The following is a 20862-nucleotide window of genomic DNA, read 5'->3' on the forward strand; positions in this document are numbered from 1 at the left end:
CGAGCTAACAATGAGTCATGGCTTAAGAATGGTAACATGGATGTGCATCCATGTGTAATGTGCGGGAATTTAAAGTAAATTTCCATGATCACGAGTGATTAGGGTATCCCAAATCATTGTGAGTTGTTTGGAGTGAAACCCAAGAAAAACATCATTAGGAAGTCTACCAAAATATATGTTGAGAATATTGTTGCCTTAATGACGATAATAAAGAAGATGTTCTATGGAAAGATCGTTGTTGAATGTTAATGATTGTAGGTTGTCAAGTTGAAGATCTCAATCATGAAAATAAGTGGGAGCCATCACTTGGAAAATAAATCCTAAATCACATATAACCAATGACACTCTCAAATTTTATCATCTTATTATGAAAGTGATCAGTAATGAAGATGCTAAGATTAGCAAAGTAATTATAACTAAACCTATGCAATAAGTGAACGACAACATTCTCAATTGCATGAAAGAAATCAAGAAAATTAGATATGGGTGTGATTTCTATAAATTTTTTATAAAGAGTGTTACTCTTAAAACATTCGGGAAAACCATTTATCATAAGATGAGCCATTCAGGTTTTGGAGTAATTTAAAATTTCATGCAATTTTATCACTCCGTTTGCTATTTAATTGTGGTTTAGGATTAAATAATGAGTCCATTTGATTTTGAGAATATACAAAATAGGGTATCAAGACAATGTCTTGGATAAGGAAACACCTATTAAGTGAACATTGAATATTATAATCGAAAATTATCATTAATCGAGGTCATTTAAGCTGTTTCTTGTGCTACAAGGACATGATCATCATAAATCATTTACACAGGTATTGGTTTAGAATCGTACTGGATCAACCTATGAGAATACTTTAAGAGATTCAAAAATCGTCATAAGTATATTTCTCATTATTACTATCAGAACCTTTTTCCTCGACCATGAGTATTGTGAGTTCTCTTGTTTGAGTACTAGTTCTCTTTGTTGCTGGTCAAACGTCTTCCGTACACTGAGATTATAACGAGGACAAAAGGGAGGCTAGGTCCTCTTAGTAAGAGAAGCTTACATTAAAAGACTGGAAATGTACCCCTACTAATAATAGGGAACATGTCTTTGTTGTTTACAAGGCCTCTTGAAGAGCAAGACTGTGAAAATGCATGGCCTTGCTCGGATGGATTTTAGAAATCATCTGTTTATTGACAGTCGGACTCGGATTTCGAGAAACACTTATGGATGTAATAAGGATGACGAATAAATCTTACCTTATAGTTCATGAAGAGGCATTAAGCAACATAGGAAAAAGGCTATACACTAAAAGCTCACTTGTCCGAAGGTTAAGTGGGAGATTGAAAGGAATGGTGTCCTTCGAACATGTCTTTGGAATTATTAGAAAGCTAATTATTCAGTGAAGTCAAGTTATCGGAATGCCTGGGTGGAGGCCACTTTCGATCAATAATATTAATATTAATTGTATAATTAATAATATTACAGTTTAATCTTGACTGAACCCTTAGGGTCACACCCAAGCAACTAACGGGCCAAAGCGACGAATTAATTCGGAAGTAATTAATGAGTTGACCGAGTAATTAATATTTAGACGTCGGAAATTCGAGCTTGGAAGGTCGAAACCGAGCGTTGGAACCAAATCTCAAATGTCGAGCCAAAATTTAAGATTTGGCGAGACGGGAAAATGCTTCAAGTAACAAGTAAAACCCTAGCCACGCGAAAGGCTAGGGAAGCGCGCCAAATAGGAGCTTGCGTCGTGGCATTGCACATGGCATCACGACATGTGGCAGTACACGTGGAAGCCACGTTGGCAGCCGCCAAGCGGCAGCGTGCCACGTTGGCATCGACATGTGGCAAAGGGGGCCATGGACCTGGGTGACGGGTCATGGACACAGGCCAAAAGGAAGTGGCCCAACCGAACCCAACTTGGGGCTTAAGGTTGGGTGACACATGGTTAGCTCACAATGCATGTGAGTTACCATGGGGACCAAGTGAGAAAGTGGTCCACACCTAACCATGTGACACTTGTCACTTGTTCCTTGGTTTATTTAACTAAGGGTTGAATTCATCAATCTTTCCATGTGGGATCTTTTTGTGAAAAAGTCCCCCATTGAAAAATGAGTGGAATTCACAAGGAAGCTTTCCTTATAAATAGCCAAGGGATGGCTTGGATTGTTCACTTGAGTAAGTGTTGAAAAAGGCATCACCATTGTGAAAACCTTTGAACACATTAATTACTCGGGTTTTGGTCGGGCCTTGCTAACTCCAAGGCATTAGACCCTTGTCGGTGTTCGAGTTGTGGGTGGACTTCCGTTGGAGGTCGTAGTACTTTTGAGACTTGCTTTCGAAGTAAGAGCGCCTTGAGGTCGGGCGAAGCACGCGTCAAAGGTATAATTACTATCCTAATCTTGTCATTAAGTTATTTATTCTTTATCACTAGTAGGAAAAGATAAAAACGCACCGACAAATGCGCATCGGTTATTGAAAATCGGTGCCAAAAATACAAGCCTATACCACAAAAATAAAACAGGTTTAATAGGGCACCGGTTAACCGGTGGCCTTTTCCCAATATTCCCTAAAATTAGAACACGCTTTCTCTCCTCACTCTTCCCTCTCTATCTCTAACTCACAGGTTCTCTCTCCTCTGTTTCCTTTCTTCTCTCTCTTCTCGCTCCACCACAGCCACCACTAGCGCAACCAGCGCAACCCTCCTAACTCTCCATCCTAGCTTTCCGCCACCACCACCGTAGTCGTCACTAATGGCGTAAGCCCTTAAAATACTAGGAGAACGATGCATAGATCTCTAATGGCGACACTGCTCCTCACAAGGTTTAACCCTCCTTTTTTTGTTAATTTTGTGTAATTTAGGTTAGGGTTTCAATTTCGTTGAGTTTTTGGGTTTTGATTTTGGATTTTGTGATTTGGTGGTTGTTTTTGAGTTTGAATTTGTATGTGATGTTTGATTTTGAGTTTGATTTTGTCCCTCTTGTTCTGATAATTATTGTAATTTGTATGTATGGGAAGTGAATTCGAATGAATGGGAAGTGAAAGAACTCTTGATTCGAATTTTCAGCTATGAATGTGACGAATCATCAATCGAAATGTACAAACCCTAATATTAGAAATAATGATGATGACGATTCAGGTAAATAATTTTATTATGCATTATTCATGTTTCTCATAAGAATCATTTTTTCTTGTTTTGTGAATTTTTCCTGTAATTTAATTAATCTCCATTTATAAAACTAGAAGTTTATTGATAATTACAATTTGTAGAGTAATTTAGACGAATATTCTGGAAATTTGACCTAAAAAATGAGTAAATTAGATAAATTTTTGGCAATGTGTAGAGTAATTTAGAATAATGTTCATAAAACTTAGTACTATATATTAGATGAATTCTGGTGATTCCTGGAGTAATTTTAATGAATTTTCTTGTAATTTGACCAAAAAACACAGTTAAGAAAAAATTGTGGGTAATTTGTGGAGTAGTTTAGATGAATTTTGTGATTAATTGATGACAATCTGATTGATATTATTATAGATGAAGTGAAAGTAAGATGTTGAGATCAAAGAGAAGTAGAACCGAGGGAACCTCGTTGTGTGATTTTTGGTAGGTGTATGGGGAGTACATTTGTTATGAGACATGATGATGTTTGCAGCTTAGAATGTGGTGTTGATTGAGTAAAGTTGCAGGTTTTGAATGCTTCTTTTGTTCTGAATATGTAGAGATTGTACTGGTTCTTGTTCTTGAAAACTACAGAGAAATAAAGCTCTTTAGGAACATGTGAATCGGGTTATAGTATGCTGGTGTACTAGTTGAATATTTGCATATGGGGGGGTGAAATTGGTATTAAAATTGTGCTGTTTGTTTGAATTTCTTAGGCAAGACAAGTCCAAGGCGGTTGAGATACTTGTTGGTGATTTGAAAGTATTTTCGACATTCAACGAAGAGCTCTACAAGGAAATCACACAACTTTTAACTCTAACTAACTTCAGGTATACTTTACAAACCCCACAATTGTTCTTTTTAATGCTTTATAGGATATAGCACGTGTGGATGATGAGTCTATTTTATATATATTTTTATTCCCCATCCCACGGTCATATTTGTGCTTATTTGAGCTCTACGGAGCTATTTTTATTACTAATATACGTTTTCTAGTGTTTTTCTAGAGTTGGTATTATTTTGTAGGAATTTGCATATTTATGACGATTTCCGAGCTTATTGAGCCACTACAAAGACATTGGAGTCGAATCGTATTTTATGACTATATATTTTAAGCCCAAGGCCGAGTTAAAGAGATTTAATCCGGTGATTAAGGGCTCGATATGTGAAGAGGTCCAAGATTTTACAAGCTATTATTACGGACCAAGGAAGGGAATTGAGTCAAAGAAAGAAGCCCAAATAAAATCCCAACTAAAGATGATGCTAGGCGTGAAATAGGCTGGCCCGATCGAAGCTACCACTGCTCACTACTTTTGTTGGTATAATTATTTTGGGCCAAGCATACTAGTCGGCTGACTTTTAGTTTAGTTTTGTTAGTTTTAGACTTTGTTTTTCGGGAGTTCAACTAGGATTAGTTTTCTTAGTTGAGTTTTAGTAGGATTCCTTTTCCTTTCTTATATTAAGGTTTAGGTAGTTACATAAGGGTAGAGTTTTAAGTATTCATTAGTTTTAGTTTTGTTTTTTATTAGTTTTAGTTTTTAATTTAGTTTTCTTTTCTCTTTTCTCTCTCTAACTTTTCTCTCTCTCACTTAATTAAACTCTTAGTATTATTTTCTCTCTTGTTTTCACTCTCTACAACTCTTGATTTAATCTAAGTTATTTATTTTCTTTCTTTCATCATATCTCCTTTAATTGCTTTGATTAGTTTAGATTTAATTATGTGTGAGTAGTTTTATTTCTAGGGTTTGTGGGGATCCATAAATAATATGAAGGGTAATTTATTGTTGTTAATTATCAATGCTAGATTAATTTCCTATTGATTGATTTAATGCTCTGTGACTAGATTAGGCCTGATCTTTTATGCATGAGTTTGACAATATTGATTCGAGATTCGACAGATGAGAATTGATGTTTAGGTCTAGTTTCAATAGGCAGGTTAATTTATAAATGGTTAATTCGAGATTTGAAAGATGAGATTTAATACCGGTAAATTAATTGTGTGATTATAATACGTAGCGAAAGCCCTTTATGATCTGATTAATTATGCATTGATGAATGATTATTATATTCTACCCTGGAATATTATTTATTGGTGAACCTATGCCCTAGATCCTTTTTATAATATTTTCTCCCTATTCTTGATCTCCGTAGTTTAGTTTATTATTCAATCATAAATATCGGTTACTTAGATAATTTAGATTATAATAATTAATTAGGAGTAGAAAGACTTGTTTCCCTGTGGAGTTCGACCCTACTTCCCTATCTACTTTAGTTAGAGGACTTAGGTAATTATTTTTTATTAGGGGATACGACTTTACCCTGTCAAATTTTGGCGTCGTTGCCGGGGAAACGGTTTTATTTTTATTTCTAGTTATTATTAGAGTCTAGATTATTTTTAATTTTTTTTTTCTTTAATTTTTAATTTTTTTTTTTTTATGAGTTGAAAATATCCATGCTTATGTCACTACAATAATTATATAATTTTTATGCAGCACCTAACTACTGTAGTTGTCAACGTCTTTGTCATGAAAATCCTGAATGCCCGTATAGTGAGTTTTTTGTGTGTGCTCCGGATGCTTTTAGAATCTTTCCATATACATATGATCATATTCGGAAACGATTAGTTGCTAATGAAAGTTATTGGAGGGCTCTTGATGGAAAAGTCTATGGACACTATAATAATGTGAATGTTATTGAGGATGAAGAACCATCGGTTATAGAATTTGTGGTTGAAACATCATTGGTTGACGAACCAGTGATTGAAAAATCATTAGTTGTAGAAACGGTGGTTGAAAATTCCTTTGTTGATGATGAGGTTATTCGTAAGTGTAGACACCTAAAAATGTCTCCCCAAAACCAAACCCGATGATGAACAACCTTTCACCGCCATTATTGGTCGGGTTGAGTATTTAATTTTTGGAGTGCTTAAATCCATATTTCCATTTCATAAACCAACCCAATTCCTAGCCCATTTCCCCAAACTATAACTCATTTTCCTCTTTTCGTGCCTTTAAACCCAAAATAATTAATTTCGTGTCCTTTAAAATCATTCATTTCGTGTCCTTTTTATAAAAACGTTTAATCCAGTTTATTTTGGTCCATAATCTGGGTCCAATGATTGAATTTTTGGATTGGTGTTTAAAAGAGCTTTCCAACGATATATTATAAGCCCAAATCCGAGTTATAACGAATAAGTTATGGCCAAAATATTAAACTAGCCCAAACCGAACCTAAGCCCACCTTACCTACGACCCAATGATCATGTGGAGGGTCCAAATTATTTAATCCAATTTCTAAACTAATTAGTATTAATTAGAAGCCTCTATAAGTTTCTAAAATATCTTAATTATCCTTTTTGAAAAGATAAGATTAAAGCATTTGAAATTGAATAAAACTTTTCTTTTTGAAAGTCCTAATTCTATTCGAATTGAAAGACGTTCAAAGATAGTCAGAAATTATTTTCGTTCCTCAATGTTTTTATCTTATTCTTAGATGGTTGGATAGCTCTTGAAATTATCTTTCCAATGATATATTATAATATTAATTCCGAGCTATAACGGAAAAGATATGAATAAAATGTCAAACTCAATCCAAAACTGACACCGTTTCACTATTTCGGCTATATCTTTTGTTCTACAATATATTTTAATCTGATTCTAATTGAGTTATAAATTAGACTTCAAGAGCTTTCCAACCATATCTTATTCATTTTATTCCAATTTCTGGATCAAAAGATATGATAAAAACAAAAACCGCAAAAACTGTTGTCTATCACAAGAGTTTTATCCGATTCGAATTCTTATCTTTTCTTGATTCTTCGACCCTCTTTTTTCTCTATAAATAGAGGTAATATCACCCTTTTTTCAAGCATCAACAAACTTGATCAAAAAATAATTCTCTTCTCCCTCTTTAGCCTAAACACTAGCCTCCCCATTCTTTCACTATTTCTTCCTTTAAGCACTCCAAGGAGTCCATACAATACCTGAATTTCTATACTTTAACCAAGGCGTGATAGGTAGAATTAACTGAGGGTTTGGACCAAATCAATTCTACTTTTAATTTAATTTAATTTCCATTTGATTTATATTTTTATTGAAGTTACTAACAGTTTATTCATGATGTAGCAATTTAAAGGAACGCGCGAAATGTGAGTAATTAATTAATTTAATTATTCTTATTTTATTTTCTTATTGCTAGTATCATGATTAGGTTATTTTATATTTGATTTGACTAACGCTATTATGGTTAAATTGCTTCCAATATTAATGTTTATTCTATTATTATTTTTATGATCACTATATTTCATGTTAAAGGGAATATGTAATTGAAAATTACGCCTAATAAGATAATTTGGACAACCGGTTTAGGTTCCTTTTTAATCTTGTTATTAAACAAGTGATCACCAATATTTTAGAATAATATGTTGCATTAATATTCAACCGATTTAGCCTAATAATAGATATGAGCAAATTGAATCTTTGTTTGTATGCCTTTGAGATCGCAGGAATCACTTTTCACTATAAGAATCGAGTAGAGGCCAATACGGGCGAATGTGACTCCATGACTCACTTCGCACCATCATCCCCGATCCTCCTTTCGTGGTTCCAAACCATATGGAGTTAGTAATCTCATGGATTATGAATGGGGTGTAACCTTCACGGGTCAATCGTTGTTGCCTATCATTGTCCCTTATTGTGGTTGCCTTTTTATGATCCGTGAACGGTTTACAAGTTCCTTAAAAACTTGTTGGCGGCTCCCTACTTTATTTGTCCCTAATCATTGTCCCTAATCGTAATTTCAATTCTCACTTCCTATGAGTGCCAAGCATATTCACCACATGCTTTTAACGTAGGCGCACTTCGAGCGACGCCTACAATTTGGCGACTCCACTGGGGAGGATTCTTGATTATTTATCGATTTGAGTGATCGGTATTTAATTAAGATGAGTGGATGAGACTTGAAATATTCTTGAAAAATATTCCTGTGATTTAATTGGCATTGTCACATATGCATATGCATTTTAGCTTACCTATTTTGCCTCAATAGTACGTGTTCTACGTATGTGGCTAGCCCGGGGAATTTATGCTCTATCAACCCGAAAACGCTCATGGCAATAAGGGTTCATCCGAGTTTTTAAATCCACCCAAACCATGGAGTCGAGTTCGATTTCATCACGAACTCGCGGAGCCGCCCGTTGGCATACACCCTCAAGGGAGGCTGCCTTGCTAACGCGTCCAAACTCTTAACCATGGTACCCTTTGACACCCAAAAGCTTGACCATAGTCGAACATAGAACTTGACTTTAGGTTGCGAACTTCATTGCATCATGCGTGACTATATGCTTATGTGTGCATTTTTTTTTTATTGACCTTTTTTTAATTATTTTTTTTTTCTTAACAAACCCCTTTTTTATTATTATTAGAGTCGAGCCATAGATTTTTTTTAATTTTTGAGTCACCCGGATTTTAATTCCCGTATACTGCACAAGAGTCAACTTATTTTGGTCATATCCGGAGTTCTAGAAAGATTTACGTGTCGTGCCACCTATGGATCTGTAGCCCCGGGTTTTATCTTTCATTTGGAGTTGGTTTCGTCTCAAGCAGAGTCACAGATAAAAATTTATAACCCATATACTACAGCCTGTCCGGTTTAGGTGTCTTTTTAGCGTCAACTTTCTTTTGTTTTATTTTTATTTATTTTTATTTTTTTTTTATATCTTTTCGTGTCAAGTTAGTATTAGCCAAATCCTTTAATCCGTGTCAAATCGTATAACATAGGATTATAGATTTTTTTTTATTTTTATCATTTTTTTAATACTCATGAGTCATAACTCTTCTAGAATTCTAGTCCTCTTCCTAGTTTCTTGTGATCAATTTTTATGCTAACCTTAACATGTGTTCTTCGTCTTTGATTGTGGTTGATCTTATTTATGAATAACGATTTCCAATGGACCGTTTTCACCTAGTAAATAGCATAAACATTAAAATTTGACAAAATTAATCAAGTTAGTTTGTCTTTTAGTCTTCCGTGCTAACTGGTCATTGGGTCCTTTGTTTTTCACGTCTTCATGTCTAGCCATGCGATCATACCACGAGTCTTAATAAACTCATCTAATCATACATGTTGAGTCATTTCACACACTTTGTCTTCGAGTAATGCACTATATTGTTTATGATCGTATATTAGGTTCATGCACCCTTTTTCGTCATAATAAAAAATGAGTGGAGTTTTCTCACCTGTTTTCAAATGTCTATTTTTTTTCCTTCCTTTCCTATCTTGAGCAATGAGTCAAACAATTAAGTGAATTATTTTATTTTACAGTACTTGGTCAAGGAACAGGGATAGATCAATACGGTTCGAGCCATTACCGCAACAATCTCTCAGATCTAATAGGCGTTCAAAGAGAACTTTGTCATCTCCGTTACTCATCACCTTTCAATGGCCACTAAAGAAGACATTGAGAACATCAACAAATCCATTGAGGCACTGTCTTCCATGATGCAAACCCTTACCACTAGGGTCACTACCATGGAACAAAACAAGGTCACTGTTTCCACCCTTGACAAACTGAAGGAACAAATGAGTAAGATCTCTGAGGATTTCACTTATGTGGAACGGCCTCCCACTCCTTTGGATGTGAAGTATAGACTCCCTGAAAAGTTCTCCACTGTTGATATTCCAAAGTTCAAGCCTACTGACAATCCAATATTCCATTTGAAGGCGGTCTCTGCAACCATGGCTCTTAAGGGATTGGACGTAACACTCTTCCCTACGGTGTTCCCTCTCTCCTTAGAACATGCTTGCCAACAATGGTTTTATTCCTTAGATGCCAAGCATACTGTGACTTGGCAAGATGTCACCGACAGTTTCATGAATCGTTACAAGTGTAACATTCAAACTAAAACTTCTGAACGTGAACTCTCCATTCTCAAACAGAAAGAGAATGAAGGCTTCACCGCTTACCTGAACATGTGGAGGGAAACAACTTCACTCTTGGTAGATCCCCCCAAAGAAAGAGAGATGGTTCGCCTCTTTATTCAAAATCTGACTCATAAATATAGGGAACATCTCAGATTTCTTCCACTGAACACTTTCGAAGCTGTATACGACATCGACATCAATATCGAGGATGAGCTAATAAAGACTGCTGGTAGTAACAATAATAACACTTGGAAAAACAAGAAGAACGACCATCCTTCTTCTTCGTCTTCTAAGCATGAAAATACTACCAACAATATAAGCCAAGTTGATATCAATGAAGTGTTAGCTCTTGATACTCCATTGCCCAAGAAGAAAAGAACTTACACTCCTTTAGGAATGATTTGTGATGCGACCTTTGATCGCCTTTACAGTCAAAGCTTAATCACACCTATTGGGCCATTTATAGAGCTAAAACCTGAAGAAAGGAGCGCCAAATGGAATCCCAATGCCCATTGCAAGTACCATCAAGGAAGGGGCCACACTACGGAGCAATGTTGGAATTTGAAGGACGCCATTCAAGACTTGATGGATGCAAACAAACTTCCTGTCCCTCCAGGCGGCAAGAAGTAATGAATACAAGGAACACAGATCCTTCGTACAAGATTTCATGATTTCTTTCTTAATCATTCTTCTCCATTCCCCCATTCATGTCTAGCATAGGTTTTCCACTTTGAATTTTTTTATATGTTTCATGTGTTTCGTTCACCTTTTCCATTAATAAAATGAGCAATTTTCCTTTACATCTCGATCATAGAATTTTCCATTCATTCAGTCATTCTCAATTAGCAAAAAAAAAAATAAAAAAATAAATAAATTGCCGAACTAAACACAAGGTACACCAATGACTTGAGGCACCTTTGCAACCCTGTCATTCCCTGTTAACCGTTCAATCACATATCCATTTCTTCATCAAACACTTTGAGCCACGTCTAACGTTTGACCTTTTTTATTCAACCCACATTCACTTAACCCTAGGATGGGAAGGTGTGTAATTGTATAACATTCAAAAAGCAAGTAAAAAAAAGTAGCAAAGCAACAATAAAACAATGTCTAAGGGCAAGTGTTCCAATGTCTTTGATATGAACACGTCTCAAATTGCGTCTCTCATCGAGTGCTTGGTACCGTGCCTGAGAAACATGAATGCTAAGTGAGTGATGGACCGCATGATATGAGATTGCCCACATTGATTCAAAAGAATGAAAAAAAAAAGCAAAAAAAAAAAAAAAAAAAAAAAAAAAAAAAAAAAAAAAAAAAACCTTGCAAAGGCTAATACATAATTGCATATCTTGGGGGCTTCTCTCGGGTCTTGAGCCTTTTACCCCTTTCTTCCTTAAACCTTCAGCTTAACCACATTATAACCCTTGAAAGACCTCTTTGAGGTGTACACACACTTGTGCAAAGTTCGGTTAGAGCTACGTTCGGCCTGATTCCTAACGGATACGTAGGCAACCTCACATCGAGGTGCGGCCACATTCATATTCATATCTATGCATGATCGAGTCAAAGAATATCCAATGCTTACCCCTACCCATTTAGAGCTAGACTTGGGGGGCTTGAACCCACATCATTTAGCCTACTTAGCCTAAAGAGTCATCATCTTTACTCTTCTCACATCTCTTTCCATCACCATAACCCTTGCAGCCAGTCTTAGTATCACATTCACACACTTCACTCACACATCCATATCCATATCAATCATCCTTCCCTTTAAGAGCCCTTTATCATGAAATCTTGTTTCAACACCGTGCATGCTTCATCATCTTTCAAGATAACATTCATTAGAAGAAACATTGTATACTTGCCTAGCTTCTAGACCTAAGAAATGTTCATTGTTTCATACATCGCATATTGTGCTTAGCTCCTTGACCTATGTGACATTCATTATGCGATACTCATCGATCACTTCATTTATATACGTGCTTAGCTTCCAAATCTAAGTAACGTTCAAGATCGTTTCTTTACACCATATGTGATGCTTAGCTCCATGACCTAAGTTCATTCATCTATCGTGTCACATAACGTAATCCATCATGCATACATTATACTCAAGACGGGCAGTTCAATACGACAAGAAGAAAATCCATGTGATTCATTTCGTCTTGCTCAAGGAGGAAGTTCAAAACTTCTTTCCTTTTTCATTATAATTTTCCAAGTTTTCATCGAAGGAAGTTCGAAAATAAAAGTTCAGTTTTCACATCTTTCTTTTTCGGGAGAAAGTCGGTACCCTCCACTCATGACAAAAATTGACGGAAAATTTTTGCTTTTGCATCTTCATTTGCTTGTGTCTGCACACACACATACACACACACACACACACACACTCACAAGTCATACACATGTCATGTCACATCAAGTCAAACTTGGTCAAGTTAGTGGTCAAGTCAATCACAGTATATACGAGTCCATTGGCAAATTTATTTTTGCAGGTCTTATCTACAGCCCACGTCCGGGGACAAACGGACCATTTACAGCCCACGTCCGGGGACAAGCGGACCATCTACAGCCCACGTCCGGGGACAAGCGGACCATCTACAGCCCACGTCCGGGGACAAGCGGACCACCATCATTTCGTGACGCAAGGTTCTCGATACACAGAGACTTGCAATCTCATCATCTGTCGACTTTCCTCAAGCATGGAAAGTATTATCCGGTGGATTTCTTCAAGCATAGAAAACTGCCAAGTCGGCTTTCCTCAAGCATGGAAAGCGTTATCGGTGGATTTTTCTTCAAGTATAGAAAACCGCCAAGTCGGCTTTCCTCAAGCATGGAAAGCGTTATCGGTGGATTTTTCTACAAGTATAGAAAACCGCCAAGTAGTCGGCTTTCCTCAAGCATGGAAGGCATTATCGGTGGAATTCTTCAAGCATAGAATGACACCAAATTCATACGTCGACTTTCCTCAGGCATGGAAAGTATTATCCGGTAGCTTTCTTCAGGCTTAGAAAGCTACCAAACTCATCTGTCGGCTTTCCTCAAGCATGGAAAGCATTTCAACAAACGTCATCCGGTGGATTCCTTCAAGAATAGGAAAATACCAAACTCATTTGTCACCGATACACTGGTGTCAGATAAGCGTTCTATCCCTATACTCTTCTATATGTGGAATTAACATTTTTTGCAGGTATCGGAGTACACAGAATGATTTAGGATCGCAGAACGTCTTAAATCATTCTCCGTCCCTATCGGCTACTTTGACTATCGTTTTCGAAACTGGCGTTTCTACAAACTCAGTCAAAGTGGGGGCTTCTGTAGACACCTAAAAATGTCTCCCCAAAACAAAACCCGATGATGAACAACCTTTCACCGCCATTATTGGTCGGGTTGAGTATTTAATTTTTGGAGTGCTTAAATCCATATTTCCATTTCATAAACCAACCCAATTCCTAGCCCATTTCCCCAAACTATAACTCATTTTCCTCTTTTCGTGCCTTTAAACCCAAAATAATTAATTTCGTGTCCTTTAAAATCATTCATTTCGTGTCCTTTTTATAAAAACGTTTAATCCAGTTTATTTTGGTCCATAATCTGGGTCCAATGATTGAATTTTTGGATTGGTGTTTAAAATAGCTTTCCAACGATATATTATAAGCCCAAATCCGAGTTATAACGAATAAGTTATGGCCAAAATATTAAACTAGCCCAAACCGAACCTAAGCCCACCTTACCTACGACCCAATGATCATGTGGAGGGTCCAAATTATTTAATCCAATTCCTAAACTAATTAGGATTAATTAGAAGCCTCTATAAGTTTCTAAAATATCTTAATTATCCTTTTTGAAAAGATAAGATTAAAGCATTTGAAATTGAATAAAACTTTTCTTTTTGAAAGTCCTAATTCTATTCGAATTGAAAGACGTTCAAAGATAGTCAGAAATTATTTTCGTTCCTCAATGTTTTTATCTGATTCTTAGATGGTTGGATAGCTCTTGAAATTATCTTTCCAATGATATATTATAATATTAATTCCGAGCTATAACGGAAAAGATATGAATAAAATGTCAAACTCTATCCAAAACTGACACCGTTTCACTATTTCGGATATATCTTTTGTTCTAAAATATATTTTAATCTGATTCTAATTGGGTTAGAAAGTAGACTTCAAGAGCTTTCCAACCATATCTTATTCATTTTATTCCGATTTCTGGATCAAAAGATATGACAAAAACAAAAACCGCAAAAACTGTTGTCTATCGCAAGAGTTTTATCCGATTCGAATTCTTATCTTTTCTTGATTCTTCGACCCTCTTTTTTCTCTATAAATAGAGGTCTGATCACCCTTTTTTCAAGCATCAACAAGCTTGATCAAAAAATAATTCTCTTCTCCCTCTTTAGCCTAAACACTAGCCTCCCCATTCTTTCACTATTTCTTCCTTTAAGCACTCCAAGGAGTCCATACAATACCTGAAGTTCTATACTTTAACCAAGGCGTGATAGGTAGAATTAACTGAGGGTTTGGACCAAATCAACTCTACTTTTAATTTAATTTAATTTCCATTTGATTTATATTTTTATTGAAGTTACTAACAGTTTATTCATGATGTAGCAATTTAAAGGAACGCGCGGAATGTGAGTAATTAATTAATTTAATTATTCTTATTTTATTTTCTTATTGCTAGTATCATGATTAGGTTATTTTATATTTGATTTGACTAACGCTATTATGGTTAAATTGCTTCCAATATTAATGTTTATTCTATTATTATTTTTATGATCACTATATTTCATGTTAAAGGGAATATGTAATTGAAAATCACGCCTAATAAGATAATTTGGACAACCGGTTTAGGTTCCTTTTTAATCTTGTTATTAAAACAAGTGATCACCAATATTTTAGAATAATATGTTGCATTAATATTCAACCGATTTAGCCTAATAATAGATTGGAGCAAATTGAATCTTTGTTTGTATGCCTTTGAGATCGCAGGAATCACTTTTCACTATAAGAATCGAGTAGAGGCCAATACGGGCGAATGTGACTCCATGACTCACTTCGTACCATCATCCCCGATCCTCCTTTCGTGGTTCCAAACCATATGGAGTTAGTAATCTCATGGATTATGAATGGGGTGTAACCTTCACGGGTCAATCGTTGTTGCCTATTATTGTCCCTTATCGTGGTTGCCTTTTTATGATCCGTGAACGGTTTACAAGTTCCTTAAAAACTTGTTGGCGGCTCCCTACTTTATTTGTCCCTAATCGTTGTCCCTAATCGTAATGTCAATTCTCACTTCCTATGAGTGTCAAGCATATTCACCACATGCTTTTAACGTAGGCGCACTTCGAGCGACGCCTATAGTAAGGGTGGAATTTTCAAGTTAATATTGGATGATAAAGACAATGACTACCTCCATGGTCGTTCTATTAATTCTAAATTTTTAACGAAGGAAGTAGAAGGTTGTGGTGTATTTTCATCTCTCTCTTTTGATTTTTCCTTCTACCTTGAGTTCTCTTTATGTGCTGCTAACCTTTTATTTGTAGGGATTAATGTGCTTGCAATTAAGCCCTATATAGTACTTAATGAAATGTTTGCAGGAGCGTTTGATAAGTTACTCAAGGCATTGAATTCTTCCGATTGAGAGAAGGAGTATGGTCGAGCGGGACCTTGATAAACTAGCGCTTGCGGGAGGCAACCCGTATTTTGTTGCTTTTTATTTAGTTTTATTTATTTATTTATTTGTGTGTTTTCTTTTTGTTTTGTTTTAGAGAGGTAGAGGAGAGTATATCTTATATTTGTGGGAGTGTGATTTTGTGCAGAGATACTAGAAAAGTCGAGAAAAGATCGAAGGGCTAAAGGAACCCCGGGGCAATTAGCAGCAGCAAGCTGCCCCGTCAAATCAGTAGCACGGGCCCAATCGGGCAGATCTCGCCCGATCGGGCGCGCGTACGCGTCAGCAAACTTAGTCAACTTCGACAGGCCATAAATTTTGCGTTTCTTATCTGATTTTTTTGTGTGACCTGTCGTTGGAAAGCTCTTCAAGTCTAGTTTCCAATGCAATTGAAATTACTGTATTATCATTTATATATAAAAAGTTATGATCATAATAGTGCACCTGACTCAAATTTGAACTTTTTCCCACTAACACTTTGTTTCTTTCTTGCCCAATTTTGTTCCAAAGAGATGCATTGCAATCCTCGAGGCTTTGGTGACATTGATGTGGTGATGATGATGAGTAGTCACCTTGACTACTAGCTTCCCTTTAAGACAATGAGGACATTGTCTGATTTAGCTTGGGGGGAGGTTCTCGTGTTCGTATGGTACATCTTTCACTCTCTCTCTTCTCTTTTTATTTTTATTTTTCTTAGTATAGATTTTATTACTTTCTTAGGTTAGTTTTGTTCCAATGAATTGTAAATCATGCTTCCCTGTGCCCCTTACTTGAGAAAATTGTTTTGATTCCTGGTATTTGATGATAAGCATTGTGGATTAGTTGATCATGATTTGAAGTTTGATTGCCCTGAAACCTTAACATGCGTCAATTTTGCCCAACTGCTTGTGAATATAGTGCTTGACTAGTTGATTTGGTTAGGAATGTGTGATAGTTCCTGGTATGTCAATGAATTTGAGTATTGGTTTGCAACTATTAATAATGTTTATATAGCTCAATATTATGCACATTGAGGAGGACGAAGGCATTTGTTCTCTTAGGAAGCCTTCAGACGATATTAGATACATTTGTTCCCTTCTTGTTACCCATGTTGTTGCTTGTGCCCTTTTATTGTTTATAAACCACATTACAAGCCTATTTAAGCCCCATTGGTTACTAGTCCCAAGCTTGGCTTGGGGGAGCTAATAGTGAGTGAGGTGAGGGAGCTTGTAGTGTGCTTATTTATTTGCACAATGTGGGTGGATATGAGGAGTTATTTGTTCTTATGAAAAAAAAAAGTATCAAGTTTGAAAGACAAAAAAAAAAAAAAAAGAATGAGTTCAAAGTTTATTAGTCCACTCAAGTTCTATAATCTTATATTTTTTATAAGTGATTTATTGTAAGTGTTGAAAAATATTTTTATTATTGGTTGGTTTGTTTAGTGAATTTTTGTGGAGTTGAGTTGAGTTGGAGATGATTGGTCGTTATTTATTTTTGACCATGGGTTTTGATAGGATTTGCTCCCTTAAGCATAGCTTTTCTCTCACTTGTTCCCAAATGATTCTTACCCTTTACCCTAGTCTTACATTACAAGCTTTAAAGACCTTCCGACCTTTGTGCATAGAATTGTATGAATGTGAAAGTGTTGTTTATCAATGCAAGTTATGATTTGGCATATTTCGAGTCGACTAGTAGGATTAAGCGTTCATTGTTTTATACACACGAGAGTGTGAGTTGGGAGGGCATTGTTCACATAAAGGGGTTGGATGGAGAGCGATCGAGTACATCTTTTACTCGACACATAAATGAGAGTTGAGTGTGTGAGCACTAGTCTTGAATTCTATATGCTCTTGTGGTTTGCTCTATTTGACAATTGTTAGGGAAGATTGGTAGTTGGACGGATTTGATTGATTGACTTTGATACATGTTTGTCAGATTTACCTTGAATCGTATTTATTGATTTAAATTATTTTGGGGGTGAAATATTGATTTAATTATTCATTGCTTTGCTTAGGGACAAGCAAAGGTTTGGCTTGGGGGAGTTTGATGAGTCTATTTTATATATATTTTTATTCCCCATCCCACGGTCATATTTGTGTTTATTTGAGCTCTACGGAGCTATTTTTATTACTAATATACGTTTTCTAGTGTTTTTCTAGAGTTGGTATTATTTTGTAGGAATTTGCATATTTATGACGATTTCCGAGCTTATTGAGCCACTACAAAGACATTGGAGTCGAATCGTATTTTATGACTATATATTTTAAGCCCAAGGCCGAGTTAAAGAGATTTAATCCGGTGATTAAGGGCTCGATATGTGAAGAGGTCCAAGATTTTACAAGCTATTATTACGGACCAAGGAAGGGAATTGAGTCAAAGAAAGAAGCCTAAATAAAATCCCAACTAGAGATGATGCTAGGCGTGAAATAGGCTGGCCCGATCGAAGCTACCACTGCTCACTGCTTTTGTTGGTGTAATTATTTTGGGCCAAGCATATTAGTGGGCTGACTTTTAGTTTAGTTTTGTTAGTTTTAGACTTTGTCTTTCGGGAGTTCAACTAGGATTAGTTTTCTTAGTTGAGTTTTAGTAGGATTCCTTTTCCTTTCTTATATTAAGGTTTAGGTAGTTATGTAAGGGTGGAGTTTTAAGTATTCATTAGTTTTAGTTTTGTTTTTTATTAGTTTTAGTTTTTAATTTAGTTTTCTTTTCTCTTTTATCTCTCTAACTTTTCTCTCTCTCACTTAATTAAACTCTTAGTATTATTTTCTCTCTTGTTTTCACTCTCTACAACTCTTGGTTTAATCTAAGTTATTTATTTTCTTTCTTTCATCATACCTCCTTTAATTGCTTTGATTAGTTTAGATTTGATTATGTGTGAGTAGTTTTATTTCTAGGGTTTGTGGGGATCCATAAATAATATGAAGGGGTAATTTATTGTTGTTAATTATCAATGCTAGATTAATTTCCTATTGATTGATTTAATGCTCTGTGACTAGATTAGGCCTGATCTTTTATGCATGAGTTTGACAATATTGATTCGAGATTCGACAGATGAGAATTGATGTTTAGGTCTAGTTTCAATAGGCAGGTTAATTTATAAATGGTTAATTCGAGATTCGAAAGATGAGATTTAATACCGGTAAATTAATTGTGTGATTATAATACGTAGAGAAAGCCCTTTATGATCTGATTAATTATGCATTGATAAATGATTATTATATTCTACCCTGGAATATTATTTATTGGTGAACCTATGCCCTAGATCCTTTTTATATTATTTTCTCCCTATTCTTGATCTCCGTAGTTTAGTTTATTATTCAATCATAAATATTGGTTACTTAGATAATTTAGATTATAATAATTAATTAGGAGTAGAAAGACTTGTTTCCCTGTGGAGTTCGATCCTACATCCCTATCTACTTTAGTTAGAGGACTTAGGTAATTATTTTTTATTAGGGGATACGACTTTACCCTGTCAGTGGACAATTGATAGACTGTTTTGTGCCCTTGACTTTTGTCTTTTGGCTTTTGGAAAATTAGTTAGTGAATATTGGGGTATTCTCCGGTAGTTTATCAATCTATTTCTCCCTGGTGATGGTAATAATTTAAGGATGGATCCTTGTATCCTTTTAATTTTTACGGTTGTACCATGCCAGTTGGGAATAGAAAATATTGCATGCACCCGGGGAGATTTATCGTGCAAGACCTCAACTCCCAAAGTGAAGTGGTCACAAGAGCTGTAGTAATAATTTGGCAAATTAGTGTTTCTAGCTGATGTGGTAATAATTTAGTTCTTGTCATGTTAGTTGGGAGCAGGAAATCTTGTTTGCTCCTGATTTCAAATGTTTTATCTAATGGGGAGATTACCATGAAAAACATTTCTAGTGTTCGATGTGATTTGCAGTCTTTCTTTGATTGCCTTTTATAAAATTGTTAAAGTACTTAGAACTTTTTTGGATACCTTAGGGAAAACGAGCAGCTTTCTTTGACAATGTTGGTAGAGCTTCAAAATCTGATAAAAGAAAACTCGCTTTTCCGTGACAAGCTCAAGACTGCGTACACTAATTAATCAAAGGTAAAAGGCCCTGCTGTCAGTTTGTTTGTTGGTTGAATGGTTTTAAAATCAGAAGAAAATTAAAACTCAGAAGGATTAGTGTTTTGAAAAGCACACCTAAGGCCCGTCTAGGCACTAGGGAATTAGGGCAGAGCGTGTTTTGTTGCTCTAGGCTTGAAGTATTCAATAGGCGCACCTAATTGTCATGTATTTTCTTAAAAAGACTTGATCTATTTGGTATCTGATTGTTATGTATTACTGCATTTGTTGTATCAAATAAGATTGGGTATATATGTTTACAAATTTTTTTAACTCTCTGATTTGTTCAGGTTGAATTGGCAGCATCAGCTTTGTTAGAATCCAAGACCAAACCCTGATATCAAGACGTTGTTCACTGATCATACATGCACTCCTCAAAATGGAGCTGTTGCACATGCTCCTGTAACTCTTCATGTTGCTGCTGTTGCAAAGCCTGCTGCTTATACACAGCTAGGAGCTCATGGTGTATGTTATCTACAATCATTTGCTAGTTTGTTTTTTTTTTTTTTCTTTTTGAAATTTGCTTTAGATTTTTAAAATAGCTTGTGGTGATATGTAAACCTACTGTTCATGTGACCTTTAAATCCCAAGGCCTAGAGGTTTAAACCACCTGCTGCAGCTGCTGCCTCGCAAGGCTTTAAAATTATGCAAGGCTTATGCTGCCTCCGATGCCTTGCAAGGCTTATGCAAGGCTGCTGCTGCATGCCTCTATGCTCCTGTTGTTGTTCTGGTCTATGTTGTTGCTTCTATGCTCCTGATACTGCTGCTATGCTCTACGCCACTGCTGTTCTACTCTCGCTGCAGCTAATCTGCTCTACGCTACAGTTGTAATATTATTATAGTCTGTCTATTAACAATATAAAACGATATTCTATAAAAAAAAATTTGAATTAAAATTGTCATGTACTCATGTACAGCTTTGTATTAATGAAAATTATAACCTGGCAATCCTAACCCAACCTGATTGACCCGACTCGAATGACCCGACCCGTAACCCAAAAGTTGACCTGAAATCATTGACCCGAAAATGACCTAAACCCG

The 20862-nt window shown here is 35.8% G+C and overlaps 1 long non-coding RNA gene across 1 annotated transcript; it reads left to right on the plus strand.

Annotated features, from left to right (window-relative positions):
• Positions 1-2578: 2578 nt before the first annotated feature.
• LOC145555932 (uncharacterized) lies at positions 2579-20770 on the plus strand. The gene is made up of 3 exons (XR_014091628.1): positions 2579-2821; positions 3878-3991; positions 20112-20770. It is a non-coding gene; the product is annotated as an uncharacterized LOC145555932 (long non-coding RNA).
• The last annotated feature ends 92 nt before the right edge of the window (positions 20771-20862 follow it).

This window comes from Chenopodium album, chromosome 8 (assembly GCF_948465745.1).
Source record: "Chenopodium album chromosome 8, dcCheAlbu1.1, whole genome shotgun sequence".
NCBI lineage: Eukaryota > Viridiplantae > Streptophyta > Magnoliopsida > Caryophyllales > Amaranthaceae > Chenopodium > Chenopodium album.